Below are 5,317 nucleotides of genomic sequence, written 5' to 3'. Positions count from 1 at the left end.
TCTCATTGTGTCATGTGGATTACTGTTAATTTGTTATGCTGATCTGTTCTGTACGACATCTATTGCACGTCTGTCCGTCCTGGAAGAGGGATCCCTCCTCAGTTGCTCTTCCTGAGGTTTCTACCATTTTTTTTCCCTGTTAAAGGGGGTTTTTTGGGGAGTTTTTACATATCCGCTGCGAGGGTCATAAGGACAGAGGGATGTCGTATGCTGTAAAGCCCTGTGAGGCAAATTGTGATTTGTGATATTGGGCTTTATAAATAAAATTGGGGGGCGGCACGGTGGTGTGGTGGTTAGCACTCTCGCCTCACAGCAAGAGGGTTGCCGGTTCGCACAGCAAGAGGGTTGCCGGTTCGATCCCGGGCATGGGAGCCCTTCTGTGCGGAGTTTGCATGTTCCTCCCACAGCCCAAAGACATGCAGATTGGGGACTAGGTTAATTGGTGACTCTAAATTGTCCGTAGGTGTGAATGTGAGCGTGAATGGTTGTTTGTCCCCCCCCCCCGCGACCCTCAAGAGGATAAAGCGGTTAGAAGATGAATGAATGAATGAAATAAACTTGATTGATTGATGAGCCGGCCGGCCGCCAATCAAATTGAAGAAGAAGGAAGCGCATACTGTATGCGCGCCGGTTGTTGTGGGCTGGGCCGAGTCACAGTCCAGGGCTGTTTTTTAGTACCAGTCCGCCCCGATCATGTGATATTGCATTTGTATATATGTATATATTTGTATATATGTATACAAATACATATGCATTTTAGATTTGAGTTTCTTTTCAAAACACATGCCGTCCCTGTTAAACTCAAGGTGTGACAGATATTACCTGTTGTATAGCTGTTGGAGGGCTAAGGGGTTACTCAGTGTTATTACGCAAGGAAAAAATGTTTCTAAATGGAACTCAAGGAAATGCAGAAATGAAACAAACATGTCAATCAATCAATCAATCAATCAATCAATCAATCAATCAATCATTTATTTGTCACATGGAATTATGCACAGTACAACTCCAGTGAAATGTGATCAGCCATCCATCAGCTCCCTTATCTTGTACGCTGTTATTTAGTCTTTTTTTTTTTTTATTGAGTGAATAGAGATCAATTACAGTCATCACCGCGACATAGCGTACCTTCGTCATTTTCTCAAACTTAAATCTCACAGTTCAATCTGAGTCATCATCGGTTACTTATCTACATATTCATAAATGTTCCATCAAGGCATCCTCATAAGCAATATTCGTTCCCAATCCACCCCTAAACCCAGAACCACCCTCCTCCCATCCCTTCTTCCCAACCTTTAAACCCACACACACACACACACACACACACACACACCCGCACACAGTTTAACGTGGAATTAGATTACAATAAAGCAACACGAAACAATACAGGAGAGAAAAAAATAAAAAATAAATAAATAAACATAATAATTTAATTTAATTTAATTTAATAAATAAGAGAATATAAATAAAGTAAAATATGTTTGCAAATGGGTTACTTACTTTCTAGATAATTAATGTGATTACTGTATTGTATTGTGTTTGTGGCTCCACTCATTTTACAGAGCATCATAAATTAATTTCCATATCTCATTGAATTGTTTAGCTTTATTACATTCTTATTATTATTACATTTTTCTTCAACTTTTATAATTTTTTCACAATACCAAAAGGCATGAATGAGGGAGTCACTCTGCGTGCCACATTTTAAGCATTTATCAGAAGAGCTGTTGTCAAACTTGTGAATTTTGTCTCTACTATAATATATTCTTGTCATCAGTTTGTACTGGATTGGCCTTAAATTTTCATTCGTAGTAGTTTTGTATGTGAGTTGTAAACATTACTTCAATTTTTCCCTGCATCTTCTGTGCCTAAATCTATATTCCATTTGTTGTATATGTTTTGAAGCAAATCATCGTTACTCTCAGCTTTATTAAGGATATTATATATAGCACCTATCAATCGTGTTTTTTTTTTGTTTTTTAATTTTTTTTATCCCTTTTAGTTAGGGTTTCCCCTATCTCAGTTGGATATCTATTTTTGAGGTTAAAGTTTTCTGTTATCCAGTTTTTCAGTTGCAGATATTTAAAAAATTCTGTCTTTCAGTTTATATTTATTCTTCAGATCCTGGAAGGAGATTGGTTGATAATATCCGATAGTTTTAGAATTCCTCCCTTTATCCACGTCTCGTATTTTGGATAGTTATTGATGAGTTGTTCCAAATGTGTATATGTCTGGGGATCTCTATTTCTTGATCTGTTATCTTTTTTATTTTTTTCCAAGCATTTAATGTACTATTAATTATAAAATTAACTGTTTTAATTCTTTTTTTGAAAAGAGAGCTAAAAGTAGACTATTAGATTGTAACTGAGCGTTTTCAATATCTATCCAAGGTTCTTCATTTTTATTATTAGTTATCCGGTCAATGTAAAACATTTGAGCGGTATTACAATATAGTTCCAGATTGGGAAGGTTTAAGCCTCCCTCATGTCTGGGGTAATGCAGTAATTTCTTCTTTAGTCTGTGAGCTCTATTCGACCAGATGAATGAAGAAATCATTGAATTCACTTCCATAAAAAAAGATTTGGGTGGAGTAAAAGTATAAAGAAATTTTGGCAACCACATTGTTTTGAAAAGATTTATTCTGTCCATCAAATTAATTTTTAAGTCTGACCACGTTTCAACGTCTAGCTTAAAATTTTTAAATTAATGGAAGAAAATTATCCATATACAGTTGTGACTTATCTGCGCTAATATAACAACCCAGGTATTTTAGATTTTGTGTTTTTACTTTAAATTGTTTAAAATTTCCCAATACATTTGTAGTTTTGTTTATAACCATTAGTTCTGTTTTTTCCTCATTCATTTTGTATCCTGAAAACTTTGAAAATTCTTTTATAATTTCAATTATACCTGGTATGGAAGTGTTTATATCACTTAAATAATAATGCCACTTATTTTTTCTGTTTGTCGAATCTTTTGCGCCAAAGGTTTGATTACTAATGCGAATAGAGAAGGCGATCGAGGGCATCCTTGAGCGGTACCTCTACTTAATGCAAAGGGATCAGAAAGAATTTTGTTTGTGTAAACCTGTGCTTTTGTTGATTTATAAATAGTTTTAATTATGTTAATAAAATTCACTGGGAAGTCATATATCTCTAGCATTTTATACAAATAAGATCTTTCAAGTCGGTCGAAAGCTTTTTCCGCATTGACTGTCATTAGTGTTAAATCCTTGTTATACTTCTTTGCATATTGTACTAGAGATAGACGTTCTAGTATTTGTTTTCAAATCTCTATTTTGTATAAATCCTGTTTGGTTATGGTGAATTATATTTGGTAAAATTTCTACTAGTCTGTTATTTATGACTTTAGTAATTATTTTTTTGTCACAGTTTATTAGACTAATGGGTCTGAAATCAGAAGGTCTGTTACACTCTCTTCCTGGTTTAGGTATAACAGAAATAGTTGATAAATACATTGTTTGTGTATTTATGCTTGACCAAAATGTTGAGTAAAATTCTATTGGGAGGCCATCCATTCCTGGGGCTTTTTTTTTTTTTTAGGAAAAAATTTAATTGCAGATTGAATTTCTGTGAAGGTAAAGTCTTTATTAAGTTTTTATTTTTGCTCCGTTGATAAACGTTTCAAGTTGAGTGATTCAAGAAAGGGAAGAGGGTCATAGTCGTTTACTTCTGATGTATATAAGTTGTCATAATATGATTTAAATTCCTCATTAATGATACTATTATTCCTGTATACTGTGTCTAATGTTTCATTTTTTAGAGATATGGGTTGTCTCTTTAAAACGTTTTTAACTAATGAGGTTAGATGTTCACCTGATTTGTTGGAAGAAATGTGATTAAGTTTATTTGAATTATGTCTGAAATCATTTGCTTTCTTACATAATAAACTGTCCAATTTCAATTTTAATTCCTGCAACTCAATTAATTAGATCCTACTAGCCTGTATCTTATGCTTCCTTTCTAGAATACTAATTTGTTCCTTCAATTTATTTATCTCATTGTCCAAGTTTGCTTTCTTTTTTGCCGCATATCCTAACATCATTCCTCTTATATAAGCCTTGAACGTATCCCAAATTATACCAATTTCTGGTCTGTCTTGAGGGTCTCCATTATCTACATTAGTTTGAATAAATAACTCTATATGACTTTTAACATGTTTTATAAATTCAGTTTCCATTAGATATTTCCTATTCATTCTCCACGTCCTATGAAACTGGGTATTTTGTTTCGGAGACAAAATACAAGTGACAATAGCATGATCCGATATTATAATGTCATTTATTATACTTGATAATACATTGTCTAGTCCGATCTTAGATATAAATAAATAATCTATTCGGCTGTAACTGTTTTGTGGATGTGAAAAATATGTGTAGTCCAATGTATTGGGATGTAAAGTTCTCCAAATATCCTGCAATTCATTTACTGACAGAAAATTCAAAAGGTTTTTGGGTGGATTCATTTTTCTATTCTTGGATGAGCTGTCATATGGGCTAAATATGTTGTTCAAATCTCCCCCCAATATAATCACTCCTGTTGGTGAACTGTCTAGCACATTTTGTACTTTGTTTAAAAAAGTCATACCTGAAATAGGGGGTTTGTAAATATTAATGAGGGTATAGAGTTCCCCAAACATTTCACATTTAATAATTACCATAGATATCTGCATGTTGGGAGAGTAACTTAAATGGTATCCTCTTATTAATTAATATTCCTACCCCTCTGCTCCTGGAGGAAAATGTTGCCTCAAAAACCTCCCCCACCCATTGTCTCTTAAGGTACTGGATTTGTCCAGCTTCAGTCCCTCAATGAAGTTCCTGCAGAAAAACAATGTCAGTGGAAAGTTTCCCTAAATGGTGTAAAACTTTATGTTTTTTAGTACCTTCCTGTAAACTATTCACATTCCAGGTTGCAACCTGAAAAGTAATAGGAAGAGTTTTTACCAAATTTTTATATACCATGATCTATATCAAATTTAAAAAAATAATAACCTACCATCTATTAGCAAGGAAACCCAACTCAATCTCAATAGAAAACATCTTAGAACCCACATGAAAAGTTGCTTTGTTAGAGCTATAAACCCCTACTCCATTTTGGCGAGCAAGCAATGGTCTTAACTAATATTCCTCCTCACTCACATCTTCAGAATTTTACACTCATACATTATCCCACAAATACACCTGCCTCTCTACCTACTTAATACCAAATAAACCTTCCTCCTTCAAAGATTTCATCAACTGAATGTTTTTTTCCCCTCCCCCCTCCATCTATCCCTCTCCCTCCCACATCTTCTACTT

This window comes from Epinephelus moara, chromosome 8, assembly GCF_006386435.1.
Source record: "Epinephelus moara isolate mb chromosome 8, YSFRI_EMoa_1.0, whole genome shotgun sequence".
Lineage (NCBI taxonomy): Eukaryota > Metazoa > Chordata > Actinopteri > Perciformes > Serranidae > Epinephelus > Epinephelus moara.
The sequence above is the reverse complement of the archived record's forward strand: the minus strand, read 5'-3'. Positions refer to the sequence as shown.